We start from the raw sequence: 16289 nt of genomic DNA, 5'->3' as shown, positions 1-16289 counted from the left end.
GCAAATATACTGTATACAAATCAGAAAAGACCTGAAACCAGGGGAAAGGAAAGGGAAATAAAGAAAAAAGAAAGAGGAAAAAAAAAAAGAAAAAAGATAAAATCAAAAACAAAACAATACAAAAAAGCAGAATATGATCAAATATGATCAGGCTAGTGCATAGATCAGTGCCACACACTAGATTTTGGGTGTATTTTGGTCTGTTAGAAAAAAGTGCCTCCTAAAATTTTAAAGGAAGAAAGACATATATGTACAAAATAAGGGTTGATACAATGAAGGGATGGAAGATGACTGTAAAGATGAAAATTATAAAAGATTTTATAAAAGGACTTGGTAAGATAAGTTGTTTGAAAAAAGAAAGAAGATTTAAGAAAAAAAAAAAGGAAAAAGGGAGAGAATGTGATCAGGCAGGAGACTAGAACAAAGCCATACACTAGTGATTTAGGGTATATTTTGATCTGTTAGAAGAAACTGTACCTCAAAATTTTAAAGAGAGAACAACTTATATATATGTGCCAAAAATAAGGGTAACTACTATGAAGGGATAAAATATGACTCTAAAAATGAAAAATAAAAAATGTTTTTTTTTTTTTAAAAAGGGATTGATAAGATGTTGGTTGAAAAAGGGAAAAAGAAAAATAAAAAAAAACAGTCAACAAAAATTAACTTTGATGAAATAATGAATCATGGTAAAAAAAAAAAAGCCATGAATCTATGTGCAGTATTCCCCTAGCACTGGAGTTCTCCCGTTCTCCTTGATCGGTAAACTTGGTCTTGGCTTGCTGGCTGTTCTGGTGATCTTCTGGGGGAGGGGCCTGTTGCTGTGGTTTCCAAATGTCTTTGCCGGAGGCGGAATTGCCCCGCCCTTGTCGGTCCGGGCTAAGGAAGCTGCTCCGGTTTGCTCTCAGGAGCTTTTGTTCCCTGCAAGCTCTCGGTACAGCTTTGGAGGACCAGGGCAGAAATGGTGGCCTCCCACTCTCCGCCCGGAGGAGCTGAGAACTCGGGGCCCCGCTCCTCAGTGCGCCCCCAGAGAAAAGCAGTCACTCCCGTGTTCCCGGTCCCGGCCGCGCTCCGTGCTCACCCGGCCTGTGACCGAGCGTGTCTATCTCTGGCACCCGACCCCGTGTGGAGTCTCCAAACCCAGCAGATCCCTGCGGTGTGCTCCTGCGCCGCTCCTCCCCGGGAAGGAAGGGGAGTCTCCCCGGCTCTGCCGCTTGTTGGGTCCCTGCTGGAGGAGCAGTGGCCCGACTGGGCCGCGGATCACAGTTTATGGCCACCCCGAGCTGAGAGCCCGCGCCTCGGCTCCGTCTCTGCAGCCGGCTTCCCCGCTCCGATCCCTGGGAGCTCTGCCGCACTCAGGCACCCCCGGTCTCTCTGTGACCCCAAGGGTCCTGAGACCACACTGTCCCGCGAGGGTTCCACCCCCCGCTTAGCCACTGCAGCGACGTCCCTCCGCGGAGCCGGCTTCTCAAAGGTCCGATTTTGTGCTCCGCGGCTCTAGCACTTGCCAGAAGCGGCCGACGGAGGCCCCCTCCCCCGCCGTCTATCCTCCCGAATATCGCCTCGGATTCACTTCTCCGCACGTCCTACCTTCCAGTAAGTGGTCGCTTCCCTGTTCAGAGAGTTGTTGCTATTCTTTTCTTCGGTCTCCTGTTGAGTTCGTAGGTGTTCAGAATGGTTTGATCCCTATTCAGCTGAATTCCTGAGACCAGACGAAATCTAGGTCTCCTACTCCTCCGCCATCTTGCTCCGCCCCAATCCTTTTGAACGATTTTGACAGAAACCATTTTATAGCCTTTCCCCCGCTTTTTCCCATGACATCCTCAACCCTCACGAATGTGAGGCTAATTTGTGACTGCCGTGTTACCCCTTGGAGGTGATGTGGCATCCCGAGGGCTGACATGGGTCAGCACCACGTTTTGAGTCTGCATGTAGAAGGTGGAGAGAGTGAACTGTACCCGGGCATGCATGCGCATTCTCTCTCTCTCTCTCTATTATTACGATTTGGTTATTTATCTCCTCTCTGAAGAATAGGACATTTGGCATCGCTGAAAAGAGCCTGCTTGCACTTCTCCATAATATTGCTCTGTCCAGATCCATCTTGATCTGCACCCTGTCCAGGCTACTCTGAGAAGTCCCCTGTGGTTCTCTGCCCCTCGCAGAGCTCAGAGGAGATGCGAGCAATGTGGAAACAACGAGCTGGGCAGTAACCATCAGGGTCTCTGCAACATGACAGACCGGGGTGGCAGCTAACATGTTATTACCCAAAAAAGGCTTATGGTTTTCCCTCATAGTTTTCCCTTATAGTTTTCCCCTCATAACCCGATGACAAAAAACTTTATTACTATTTAAACTACGCTACTGCCCCGATTGAATTTCAGCTTAGGAATCAGAACTGCTGGTCTATGTCCCATTAAAAAATGCAGCCTTTCTTCTGTTCCCTAAGGAATCATAGGAATAACGTTTTATTCTTCCTAATCGCTTTCATTTTTAGCAATTAAGGAGGAAGAGGGGATATTAACTGCAGATGCTAACTCATGTGTTCTCGATGTGGTGACGAACACATCTTAAACAACACTATTTTCTTACAGAAATTAGGAACGACAGCGAACTCGAAGGCGTTATTTTTTTTTTTTTTCTGGTTGCATTTAACTTTTCTACCTCAGAGCCCAGATAGCTTTTTTTAATCAAAGCAGGTAATGGAAGAACAGTCTGTACCCTCAAATGCAATCATATTTAATATCCTTATTTCTCAGCTGATCAAACTTTAAAATTTTGAATGCTTTGGTTTGATTTAGAACTCTGCAGAAGTCAAACTAATAAGGGAGCACATTCTTTTGTTGTTACTTGGAGAGAGGAGAGGGCTGTTGAGAACCTCGGGCTGGGGGGCTGGGCTCCCGGGACCAGACAGGGCTCTGCTCGACCTGCTCTGGGCCTCGGTGCCTCTGTTTTCTCATCTGTCAAAGGGGCAGGTGCTCACTTACGCTTCGTGATCCTCCGAATCTGTGAACACTGGGGTGTTGCTGTCACTGCCAGAGGGCAGGAACCACACTGTATGTGCCTTTGGATTCTCGGTGCCTTGCAGGGTGCTCACATACAGCAGATGCTCCGCAAATGTGTGTGGAGTGGGGAATGGGTTGAGTACAATGCAGCCACTGAGCACAATTTACCTTGTTGAAAAGCAGACGATGACTGATTGCACGTTGAGCAAAAAATTGGCTGCAAGGATATCCATGATGCCACAGTTCTAGGGAGTTTAGATACTTCTCTCCTCACCAGTAAGGGGTGCCTGGGTCTGTGCTTGGCGGAGGAGGTGTTCAGTGAATGCACGTGGCCCCCGCCTTCTAGCAGCCTCCCCCCCAACCCGGGAAGGCAGGGGAGGCAGGACAGAGGTGGTAACAGTGTGTGCCGGAAACTGGGGGAGCCCCTGGAGGGCCCCGAAAGCGCCGGGTGAGGGCAGGACAGGCCGCTGTGGGGAAGCCCTTCGGTGCGGGCTGCAAAAAGAAGAGTTTCATCAGGTGGGAAAGGAAAATAGGGCAGTGGCCAGGCAGAGGGACCGGAATGTGGAGAATCCGAAGGAAGCAAGACGGGATGATGATGGCTTTTGTGAGGAGGGGTGAGGGGGTGAGATGGAAATTTCTAATCTTTAAATACAGTTTTAAGAGATTTGCTACTAGAAATGTCAGTAAAAAAAAAAAAAAAATGAAGTTTCCTAAGAAAAGGCAGTGGGCTAGGCAGAGCGTGGAAAGTTCTGTCCTGGTAGCTGGGGGAAATTTCACGGGAAATGGAAGTCCCTGGGTGTGCCCCCACTGTCCCCCTTGGCGGGAGGTGGGGGGCATGGTCCTGGACGCCCCGCTCCTGCCCCTCCCAGCGCCGAGATTCTCATGTCTTCCCCTGTGGTTCCCCGCTCTTCTCCTGCCACCTGCCACATCTTGGGAGCCTCCACTAGAGGGGCCGCAAGAGATTCCTCCTTGCCCCCTTCAGGGACTTTGAAGCCCGTTGTAATTGCATCACATTAGCCCTGCCACCATCACAGCTTTCTAGAACGCAAGGTGCCCGGGTTCCAGCAGTGGTGTTATAGGGGGAAGGGCACATTGCATGTGTCACGGGGCCATTTGAGGTGCGGTGGGGGGTGCTTTTCCCCCACAGCTGATCGTGGATGTCGCATCTGAGCGGGGGACGTCCTAGGAGCTGTGTGAGTCCCGTGAGCCCACACTGCCACCGTGGAGGAGCGCACCACGGGCCTTTAGCTTGGACGCACGATTGGTCTCAAGGGACCTGGGTCCTGGACTCGCTCCAGGATGGGGCTGCCAGAGCTCCAAAGGCAGGTCAGAGACAAGGACCCCATGCTGCTCTTGGGGGCACGGAAACAGAGTCCCGGATCCTCTGGAAACTAGATATTTAAAAAATTAGATTTTCTTTAATTAAAACAACACTACCTGTGCATGATAGAAAACGTTGAAATTACAGATTTATATGTGTGTAGATGTACACATTCACATGCAATCACACACACACAAGGAGGTGTGTATAAAAAATTTTGCACCTTGCTGTTCTCCCCTGCTTTGTTTTACGGCATGGTGGTTTTCTGAAACTATTAAGTTATCTTTGAAACTATGATTTAAAAAAAAAAAAAAAAACGGCTGTCGAGGCTTCCGTTATGGGGATGTGTGGTGATTCATCAGAACTTTCCCCACAGCTGGACATTCGGCCAGCTCTCTGGGATCGCCGAAGCAGTAACAGTGAACAATGGGCGCCTCTGTTAAGACCCCGGACTCCCACCACACACCAGCTCCAATCTGTCTTGAACCGAGAGCTGAGCTTCCTTCTCTGTGAACTCTCCGGGCTGTGCCTCAGTCCCGTGGTCCTGATGGGACTGGAATTGGAGTCGGGGCTAGGGCTGCCCTTAGTCCAGTCAGCCCCACTGTGTGAATGAGGAGAAGATGCTCCTTCCCACAGAACACTTGAATTCCATCTGTCGGAAGACTGTCTTAGCGGACATCGTCTGGAATGGGAACAGGGCCCCCTTGGCGCGGTCCCCCACCTTGCGCATTGCACACCCCGAACAATCCTAGGTTCAGGCTTGGTCCCTCCCCTCTAGGTGCTGGCTGTGCTTCCGCCCTCCCCTGAGACCAGTCTGGTCACTGGGTTTCTCCCGCCTGTTGGTATCTGTCCCCTGGCCCAGCCAGCAGTGACCCGTCCCTTTCCTGGTCAATGACAGAAATTTGTTTTCCTGCCTGTAGCTTCACACCCATCCACTTACTACTATTATTACTTATTTGTTTTCTCTTTAAAATTGTTTTAACTCTTTCCTCGTAGGGAAGCCCAGTGGAATGGGTTGTGGAGCCAGATCGTCCTTGATTCAAACAGAAGCCCCGTTACTTACTAGTTTTACGACCTTGGACAACTGACTTTGCCTGTCTAATCCTTTTTTCTCATTGGCAAAACAGAATGAGATTACCTAACATAGGAAGCACTTGTGAGGATTAAATAATAAGAAGAAAAGCAGACTCACTATCCATTAGTTTCTTTCCTTCCGTTTACCCTTCTTGAAGGCAGAGAGAGTGAAGCCCCCTTTGTCCTCAGGGCCAGTATAATGCTGGGCTGAGTGAGGGACTCCTCAAGTTTGGTTGAATAGGTAAATGGAAGCCAAGAAGGAGAAAGAGGGGACTCACGCCTCCATTGAGCCCTTCTGTAATCAAGTATTTACTGAGCACTGCTGTGTGCTAGCAACCAGAGGTGTCAGGGAGACACACACAGCTCCTCTCTAAAAGGACTTACTACCATGTGTGTCCATCGCACACTTCAGAGGAAAGGGGGCGGAAGTCAAAGGCCTGACAACAAGAGCTATGCACATTCAGCACCATAATCTCCTCTGTACTAGGCTTCCCAGAGCATGTGACTCCAAAGTGTTGAAGGATGCATAGGAGTTCACCGCTCAATCGGCAAATACCTTTGGGTGCACCTGTTGTCTGCTGAGCCCTATCTGCTGGGTGATGACATCCAGAAGCATGAGCTCTGGATCCTGTCCTCAGGGAGCTTGCTGGGGGAGATGACAGAAGCCCCTGGCAAAGGAACTGCTTGTACCAGACGACATCAGCAAGAGAGCTAGAAGGCATGGGCTGCATGGATGGTGTGGGCTGGAATAGACCCAGAGGGCTTTCCAGAGGAGCTGATGGGAGCAAAGGGGCCCAGCACAAGGGTGTTTTCTGGCTTGCTTGGGTGGAGTGGGGACCACGGGGGACTCAGGGCTTGTCACCATCCATAGTTCCCTGATATGTCTCCTCTCAATAGCTGCAGGGGGCGACAGCAAATCATGCTGCCCCATCTACCTGGTAGAACCTAGAGGCTGGTTTGCAGTTGTGGTCTCAGCTGGCATTCCTAGGATGATGTTAGGGATGTCAGAAGTGGGTGATGAATAAACATGAACCTGGAGTTGGCATAGACAGCCCAGCCCTGCAGCAACATGACCTCAGGCACATCATCAATCTCTCCGGGCCTCAGTTCCCCCATCCGTACAATGGGAGCAATGTAACAGAGTTGTAGTTTGTTGTGACATATTATTTTTGCATCAATGTAGGAATGAGTGAGTATGCAAATAATCCTGGTGGGAGCCAAAATGAACAGCTTGCCTCCTTGAAGCCAGAATCTGAACATATACATCTTCTCATTTAATTCTCAGAAGTCCCCTCCGAGGTGTGGGCTCTTGATGTCCCCTTTGCCTTCCTCATGTCGGTCGCCCTAGGTGAGACGGTGGTAGCTGTTGTCTTACTGGCTTCCCAGGCTGCACCCCTCTCCCCAGAACGCGAGCATCTACAGGTTGACTGTTCTCTTTCTTGGAAGCTTCTGGGGCTGGTGCATAGCAGAGGTCTGGGTAGATGTCCAGTGATGTAATTAGATGCCAGATATGGGGGATGGCTCTCAGGGGCAGAGAGGAGTCTGCTTGGCCAAGAGGAGTGGAGGGGTGCTATTTTCCTGTCATGGAGAGGAAAGTGCCAGAAGGCAATGATCCTGGAATCTCCCAAGCTGGGCGGGTGATACTTTGAGTGTATGTCCACAGAGGCATCATGTTGAGTTCTGACCACGCCACTCACCAGCCCTGTCCCTTTGGCAAGTCACGAATCTTACTGAGGTTGGGTTTCCTTCCAGGTGGACCGTGAACAGCGACTTGGGTGGTCAGGAGCACAAGGAGGGCAGTGAGGAGGCCACAGAGGGAAGGAAAGGGGTGTGGTTGCTGCCTGCTCCGCCATGTGCTGGAGCCTTGGGATGATCCCACCTCGGAGAGACCGGGGCGGGGTCCCAGTCGCTAGTCCAGGCTCTCTGACTTGCATGGTGCATCCTCAAGGATTAGCAGCCCCCACGCAGAGAGTGGCCAGCCTGGCTATGGGAAGGCTGCCCTCAATCCCACCGTAAAGCCGAAGGGCCGAGGTATGAGCACCTGCTGAGGGACCGCCTCTGCTCATGGTGTAACCTGTCTAGTCTCGATTTCCTCTGCTTCCAGATGGGCTGCGGGCCTTGTCTGGCCGCCCTCGCTGTGTGCGTGTGTTCCACAAACTTCCTTTGAGCGCCCACCAAGGCCCCAACAGACTCGGTGCTGCAGAATTGCAGCCACCCTCAAGGATCGCACACACAGCCCGGATGGAGATCCTCGGAGCGGCAGCTGAGAGAGGGGACGCAGGAGGGCTAGGTGCGGGGCATTTTGGAGAAGGGTGACAAGGCTGAGACTAGGTGGGGCACCTGACCTAGCTTTTCCTCGTGGGAGGGAGCTGATGGACCTTCTCGATCAACTGGGGGACCTGAGACAAGAGGGTGCTGGTGCCCCCTTTCCAGCCGGTGGCCTGAGAGGTGGCCTCTGGTGGGTCTTTTGCTCCGAGCCCTGCAGTGAAGGTGGGCTTTCGTCTTGCATCTCTGCAGCTGCAGACTGCTTTTCTGGAGAGTGGTGTTTTTGTGAATTGCTCCCAGACGGCAGAAGAGCCTTGAGCCCATTCCCTGGGTTTCCTGTGGCCTAGACAGTACAGGAGAGAGCTGCTCCCACCCCAGGGCAGGACATGGCGTCTCCCAGCCTCCCTTGCAGCTGGGTAGGGCCATGTGGCCAGGTGTATTGGTTTCCTGTGGCTGCTATAACAAACTCTACAGACTCGTGGCTTACAACAACACAATTTTATTTTCCTACCATTCTGGAGGTCAGAATTCTCATACAGTTTTCACTGGGCTGAAATCAAGGTGGCAGCAGGTTATGTTTTTTCTGGAAGTCCCAGGGGAGAATCCGTTTTCTTGTCCCTTCCAGTTTCCAGAGGCAGCTCACATTCCCTTCTTCCACACTCAAAGTCACCGTCTCTGACCCTTTCTCTGCAGTCACATTTCTCTGACCACCATGAAAGCTTCTCCACCTTTAAGGATTCACACGATTACTGTGAGCCCTCCCGGATAATCTAGAATATTCCTCTGCTCAGTGTCCCTAACCTAACTCACATCCTCAGCGTCCCTTTTGCTATGAGAGGTACATGTCATAGGCTTTGGGGGGAAGACACGGACTTCCACGGAGGAGCATTCTTTCAGCCTTCCCCCGAGAACAATGGATCTGAGGTCAAGGGCAGTGCCCTTCTGCTTCTCATACTTCAAATGCAGCTGTGTACCCTCTACGTTGCTGTCACCCTCCCAAATCTGCAATGTCAGAACCAAGGCTGAGACTAGGTGGGGCACCTGACCTAGATCCAGAGACAGACACCACACTTTGAGGGTGACCGGGACACCCCACCAGCGGGGGCCCCTGGGTGGATACCCAGAGCTTCCATCCCTGCTCTGGACTATCATGTAAGTGAGAAATAAATGTCCCTCTTATTTGGGACAGCATTTGGGGGACTCTGTCCTAGCACTGAGCTTATGCTTATCTATACTAACATAGACCCAAACTAGAGACTCAGGTGAGTTCTGGAAATACAGAGAAGTGGACAATGTCTTTCTTGTTCTACAGCAGAAGAACAGTACCTGCTCTACAGACAGTGACTTCCCCAAGGAGCTGGTGCTACAACAGGGAGACCCAGCCCTGCTTGGCTGTGGCAGCGGAGGAGAGAGGCTTCCCAGGGGATGAGGTTTCCTGAAAAAGTTAGCCAGCCAGACAGGGATGGGAGACTGGTGAGTGCCCAGATCCTCTGAGCTGGAGTTGGCCCCTGCCTCAAGCCAGAGCTACAAAGACTCCAGCTCTCTTTCTCCTGGGTGCCTTTTACTTTGCCTTCAGGCCTATTTTCCTTGTGCCCACGGGCAGAGTTGGTCTGGCACAGAGATTGGACTCGCCTCAGGCCAGCAGGAACAGGTTAATTTCCAGAACTGCAGTAAAATGTATATTCAGGGGAGAAAGTTGGAAAGGGTCCCAGGCTAGGCACCGAACCTCCTCGGGTGCTCTGGCTTCCGGCTCCAAGTTCTTGAGGTGGGGTAAGCCCTCTAACGCATGGACCTGGGACTCCCTTGCATCACATATTTGGTTAGTGACCCTCTGGTATTTGCTTGCACACCACCAGTGATGGGGAACTCTTCCTTCCACTCACGGATCTATTTCATGCAGCTCCAGTGTTTTACCAAAAGGGAGCAGATGGGTGCTGAGAAGCCACAGAAGCCAAGACCCAGGGTCAAGACCAGCCCAAGCAGGGCTCAGAGGGAGCTAGCGACATCCTCTATCAGTGAGGCTAGAATCAGACCAGCCTCTGGGCCCCGAGTTTGTCAGGTGGGAACGGACTTAGAGCACGCAGGGCACTTGCGGCTTTGGGAAGACGGAAGAGGTGGTGTTGGGAGGATCAGGGAGGCGCCGTCCAGCTTAGGCACCCAGGAGCTGAATTGGGGCACAGTTGGCAGCACTCAGCTGAGGTCAGTGAAAACTGCTGCGTGCGGAAGCCGGGCACCTGAAGCTCCTGCTTCTCTCACCTTCCAGATCCTTCACAAGTGCCTCCAGCTTCGAGGACCTGCTCTAGAACACGGCTGGGAAATGCAGCTTCCAGTCATCAGGCTCTGCCATGGAGGAAGTGGCACAGGAAGGAGCAGGGTGGGGGTGGAGGGGTGGAGAACGGGGGTCTTGGAGACAGGGATGGGGTGGGGGTGGGGGATGGGGACAGGAGGGAGCGGGGTGGGGGTGGAGGGGTGGAGAATGGGGGGCTTAGAGACAACGATGGGGTGGGGGGAGGGGGATGGGGAACAGAGGGGTCGGGGTGGGGGGTAGCCTTGTGACAGGAGACTGTCTAGTCTGCCTGCTCCAGACTCTGTCCTGACATCTTTCCAAGCATTCTCATACAAGAAATAGTCGAACAAGAACAGGCTGGTGAGTTTCTACGTAAGCTGCCCATGCTTAAAAATGAGATGACCCCAGATACAAGGCCCTCTCTTATTTTCTCAACGAAATGATTCCCCCAAATGTGTTTTGACCAGTTGGAAAATGAACTTGGGATAGTTGATTTATTAATCTACTAACATGTACTTAAGACAGAATAACAAAAATAGTAATTAGATAACATTTCTTTCGGCTGTCTTGCATTTCTTGAAAGTTTGCATATTATTTACACATGATACTTACTTGTTACTTGAAGCTTACATCATTCCTTTGACACTGGGAGGTACGGCCACCTAAGGAGCTGGGGATGCAGCACCCTTTTCGTCTGTCCCCCTGGAAGGTGTGTTCCAGGCCACAGTGGTTCATTCACATAATATTACAACCCCATACAAATTATCCTGTATGTGCATTTTTGTGATCTGTGCTGTGTTTTTGACATGGTCTCTCAAGGGCTTCTTTAGAATGACACTCAGCACCTCGCCTTGTAAGCTCATGCTTGCAGAAGGGATGACGAAATCCCCGTGTCTTTTCTTTGCCTGGTTCCCAGGTGACCTCTAAGTACCCAACACGGAACTAGCCTTGACTGAGATCATTCCGGTCTACCGCAGCTGTCCCGGACGTAACTGTCCCTTGTATTGGGGCTTGTATTTGCACAATGTTTTAAAGACGTTCTTTCATGGGTCTCGTTCATTCATTCATACTCATTCATTGACTCGTTCGTGTCATTTCTGTTCTAAAACCATCAAGCGGATTCCCACTATCCTAAGAGTACAATCCAAGCCCTCTCCAAGGCCCAAGGCACTCCACAGCATCACCTGCACCTGTCTCGGCTCTTCCTCTCCTTCCCCCTGGGTCCCAGTGCTGCACCTGCCCTAGCTCCCTGCCTTCTGCTCTTCTCTCTAACTGGAGTGCTGGTCCCCCAGTCCTGTGCCTGGAGGATTCCTCTCTTCCTTCAGGTTTATGGTCAGTGGGGCCGACCCTGCTCAACCAGCCCTCTCTGTTGGGTCTTCCGATTTGATTCTCTTCGTAGGCTTTCGCGTGCTCTGGCCGTGTCCGGTTCAATTGCCCACTGGCTGCCTTATGGCCTGGGCCATCCCCATAACCTAAGCTCTACTCCCTGGAGCCCCTTTAGAACATGAGCTGGCTGTCTTTGTGACACCGGGTCCCAGCAGAGCCTGGTGTCCCTCATCTGGCGTATTAGCTTATGTTTATACCAAAGGAAAGGGAAGCTCAGAGAGGTCAAGCTACATATCCAAGATCACACAGAGGATAAGCAATGGAACTGAGTGAGAGGGAGCTACAATGTCCGCACAGCCTGCCCCTGAGTATGTGTGACGCTGTCATGTCCCCTCCGCAGGACTCTGCCTGCGTGGACACACTTTACATGAGAAAAAGCGACTCATGTTAGGAAAATTGAAGTTTTAAGAGTCTAATCTCCCCCCCCCACAACACCCCACAAAGACATTAGCTTGGGAAAATCTGCCCGGGGCCTCGTGTAACCTGATGGAGACGGGTAATGTGACAGCACCAGTTCCTTGTCAAAGGAGGAGGTGAAGGGGGTTCATCTGCTTACAGGCATGGGCGTACCGAGTGGGCTTCAGAATCCATCCCAGCCCGGGAAGGCTGGGTGCTGATGGAGTCACGAGCCAGCTGCACATTTTAAAATGAAATATTTAAACAAGGGGAACTTTGTGTGGGTGATGCATTAAGCTCTCCTGGGACGTAAATCACACGATTTCCAAGCGTCCTTTAACAAAGTCAATGACGTTACATAAACTTAGCAGAGATGAGGATCCCTTCCCGTTGGAATTACCCGTTTCTCCCCCATACTTTTGCCAAGACGCAGACCTCTCTACAGAAGCAGGTTATGCAAAACCCCTCAACGTGGTTCTATAAATTGGATGAAAAAAAAAAAAAAGAACTCAAATGAAAACGCACGCCTTATTGATGTTATTGGTGGAGTAGCACTCTGGCCAGTCTGTTGCAGGAAGCATCCTCTGTATTCCTGAAATCACCTCTATTAGATTATGTAGATATGATCTATGAAAATACTTTCAAACTTAATCTGTCGAGACTTCCGAGAGTGTATAGCAAATGCTTAGATTTGCATTAGATTCTTGACTTTGAAATCCATTACCGTAAGTTACTTGCTGACTTTGAGGGGCAACCTTTACCACAGGGGGAGGTGGGAGGGGCCGTGCTCGTGTTTGGAGGCAGATGGCCCGCTGGCTGGTGTCTGCAGCCCATTTAAATCCCTCCTGAAGGTCAATCCACCTCTCTCATTAGAGAATTAGTTCCAGCCCAGTGAGGTGAGCCTGCGTCCTAACTGACTTTAGCCCAGTTGCTGTCTGGGATCATTACAGCAGTTTTTATAAATTTTAAAATTATTATTCTGTTTTTGTTTTGCTTTGTTTGCTAAAAAAAAAAAGAAATTTGTTAGCATTTGCTTTTTTTTTTTTTTAAACTGCTCCCTCCCTCTGCAATCTCTGGCACATGTATATTTTTTAAAGTCAAACATTGAGTAAATAATCAAGAAAAGGGATGTCTGATGGATTTTTAATGACACAGGACTTTCTTTCCTTTCTTTCTTTCTTTCTTTCTTTCTTTCTTTCTTTCTTTCTTTCTTTCTTTCTTTCTTTCCTTTTTTCTTTCTTTCTTTCTCTCTTTCTTTCTTTCTTTCTTTCTTTCTTTCTTTCTCTCTCTCTCTCTCTTTCTTTCTTTCTCTCTCTCTCTCTCTCTCTCTTTCTTTCTTTCTTTCTTTCTTTCTCCTTCCTTCCTTCCTTCCTATCATCTATCTATTCATTGAGAGGTGGTGCACAAACTTTTTCTTTTTGTATTTTACTTTTCTTTATTCAATTATTATACACTTTAAGCCAGATGAATTCTCTATATGAGGGGTCAGCAAACTCTTTGTGTAAAAGGCCAGATAATAAATATTTTAGGTTCTACCGGCTGTTTGGTCTTTGTTGCCACTATTTAACTCTGCTGTTGTAGCACAAAAGCTGGGGTACACAGGACGTGAATGAAGGGGCGGGACTGCGTTCCAACCAGTCTTTATTTATGACACAAAAATGTGAATTTCATATCATTTTCAGATGTCATGAAATTTTTTTTTGTTTTTTTTCAACCACTTAAAAATGTAAATGTCGTTCTTAGCCCTCAGCCACACAGAGACAGGCTGGGGGGTCGCGGGGCTGGCCCTTGGGCCGTGGTGCTGATCCCTGCTCTGTGCAGTAGCTCAAGAGAGTGCCTTTCTTTAAAAATGTGAGGTTCATAGGAAGCTGTCCAGTAATTCTGTTTTAAAGTGAAAATAGAGAATTTTTGCAAGTGAAGACTGGACATTAGTAAAGTGTTCTGACCCAGCTATGAGTTGATCAATTCGTCACATACTTCTGAGCATCTGCTCCGTGGCTGGCGCTGGCTCAGGGAGGACCATGGTGCCACGGAATTACCTGAGATCCTGATAAACGTCAAAGGCGGGGGTGGGGCCTACGGAATGATTTTTGTCATTCTGAAGCCCTTTTGTAATCGATGTTAAAGTGATGTAAATGTCTTTTTTTTTTTTTTTTTTTTTTTGGTTAATTTAACCATTTATCACTTTCCATAGCCTGGCCACTAGAAGAGAAGTGGAAACTGCTCCTGAAAAGTTGAAACGTCTGTAAGTTTTAGACCAGGAATAGACTTGGCCGTTCTCAGTTCACCCTGGCCAACGGTTACCTCGAAGTTCTTCGAACTCACTCCTGACAAATGACCTGGCTGGCATGGCAATGTGAGTACATTTAGGTGGACAATGGTCAGTGACCTGCTAAAAAGAAAGTGCTAGTCATCATACCAGTAATTGCCATTACTCAAAAGGGGTTATGCCTGGAACTGAACCCTGGAATAAAGCCCCACGGAGACCCCGTGACATCAAATTTCAAAGACTTTGAGTCCTGAGATTTCACCCATTTGGGCTGCTTATCTGTGACTTTCGGACAACTCAGCATGCAAATTCCTAGGTATATTTCCTACCTAGAGAACCGTAGTCAAAACTTATATATAAATATATTTAATGCAATGTACTTCAAACATGAAATTTGTGAAAGCTACATAAATTTCTAAAAATGGCCAAATATGGCAAATTATAATATACTCGTATTTTGTGGCCCACTAACATTTTTTTAAGTAGAAAGACTTTTTTCAATCAGAGAAAGACATGTATCATATGACCTCACTGATATGAGGAATTCTTAATCTCAGGAAACAAACTGAGGGTTGCTGGAGTGGTGGGGGTTGGGAGGGATGGGGTGGCTGGGTGATAGACATTGGGGAGGGTATGTGCTATGGTGAGCGCTGTGAATTGTGCAAGACTGTTGTATCACAGATCTGTACCTCTGAAACAAACAATACATTATATGTTAAAAAAAAAAAAAGAAGAAGAGAAGCTAGCAGGAGCGGAATAATGAAGAGGGGGAAATCGGAGGGGGAGATGAACCATGAGAGACGATGGACTCTGAAAGACAAACTGAGGGTTCTAGAGGGGAGGGGGGTGGGGGGATGGGTTAGCCCGGTGATGGGTATTAAAGAGGGCACGTTCTGCGTGGAGCACTGGGTGTTATACGCAAACAATGAATCATGGAACACTACATCAAAAACTAATGATGTAATGTATGGTGATTAACATAACATAATAAAAAAATAGACTTTTTCAAAAACATACTTATTATAAGATTAGGACCCCAGGAAACCTTATCGAGTTGTTCCAGCAATAGAGACATGTAAAAGACAGAAGGAAATCCTTGGCAACATTAGCGGTGACTTCCTTTGACAGGTGAGACCATGGACTATGTACTGAGTTGCGGGCCCTTTGGAAAAATGAAATGTCGGAACAAAACCTTCCACTGTGCCTGTGCTTTTCTCCAGTGAAGTGGTTCCTGGTGAGCCTAACACGGTGCCTGGCTGGAACATGGAAGGCACTCAGCGTAAGCCAGTGAATAAGTGAATGAATCCTTGAATCAAGTCTAGTTCAAGGGGCCTTGAAGAACGCCGTCATAGTGATTGCACCTTCCCACCCTGCAGCTGACATCTCATTACCTGGGTGTCTTAGGAAATTGAAGGAACTTCCTTAAGTTTTAATGTTTAAACACATTCATAAATGGGGGTAGTTTTAAATTCATAAATGTGATAGCACCTTCTTCCCAGGTGTGTGAGGAGGAAAGGAGCTGATGCAGCCGATGCACCCGGGCCCATGTCCACACTTCCTGAGCTCCCAATAAATGTTGCCTTTAATCAATATATTATTAAGAGAGACATCTGCCCACTTAAAAATTAGAAAATGCAGCTGAGCAAAATAACGTCTTCATGATCATGTTGTTTAATTTTTCATGTTTTACACTTTGGCGTTTCAACAGTTACGGGTTCTTTGGTGTCGCCATTTAAATGATGATTTTTATTTTATTTATGTTTTTGCTTTTTAAAAATTTTTATTTAAGTTTTAGTTGTGTAATATTGGTTGTGAGGGTTTTTAAATTATGATTTTTAAAATTACTAGTGCCTCCTTTGCTTCTGCTTTCATTTAAAAATCCTATAATATAATATAAATTTGGTCTCTTTCTGAGCTTTAAATGGTGTGTGTGTGTGTGTGTGTGTGTGTGTGTGTGTGTGTGTGTGTGTGGCATTTTCTTTAAGGTCTAAGACTTTCTTTTATGTCTAACCTGGGTCAGTTTGTGAGGCAGGAAAACAGTATTTAAAATCCTATTAGTGAAAGAGTTGGATGCTTTTGGATACTTCAGCAGCGTACATAGCAATTGCTGCATCTGTTACATATTTTTTCATTAATTTCTGGTGACTCATCAACACTGAGGCCCTCCTCAGACACCTTCCAGCAGAGTGCCCAAAGTGGACGCTGGGGATGCCACCAGATCCTGTCCATCCTCACCAACCAGCCCCATGGGCTTAAGTCACTTGGGGCCAATGCAACCAGAAGGCCGTG

This window comes from Eumetopias jubatus, unplaced genomic scaffold (assembly GCF_037043125.1).
Source record: "Eumetopias jubatus isolate StellerSeaLion01/CBP00866 unplaced genomic scaffold, mEumJub1_p1.0 scaffold_7, whole genome shotgun sequence".
Classification (NCBI taxonomy): Eukaryota; Metazoa; Chordata; class Mammalia; order Carnivora; family Otariidae; genus Eumetopias; species Eumetopias jubatus.
Note: the sequence above shows the minus strand (reverse complement) of the source record.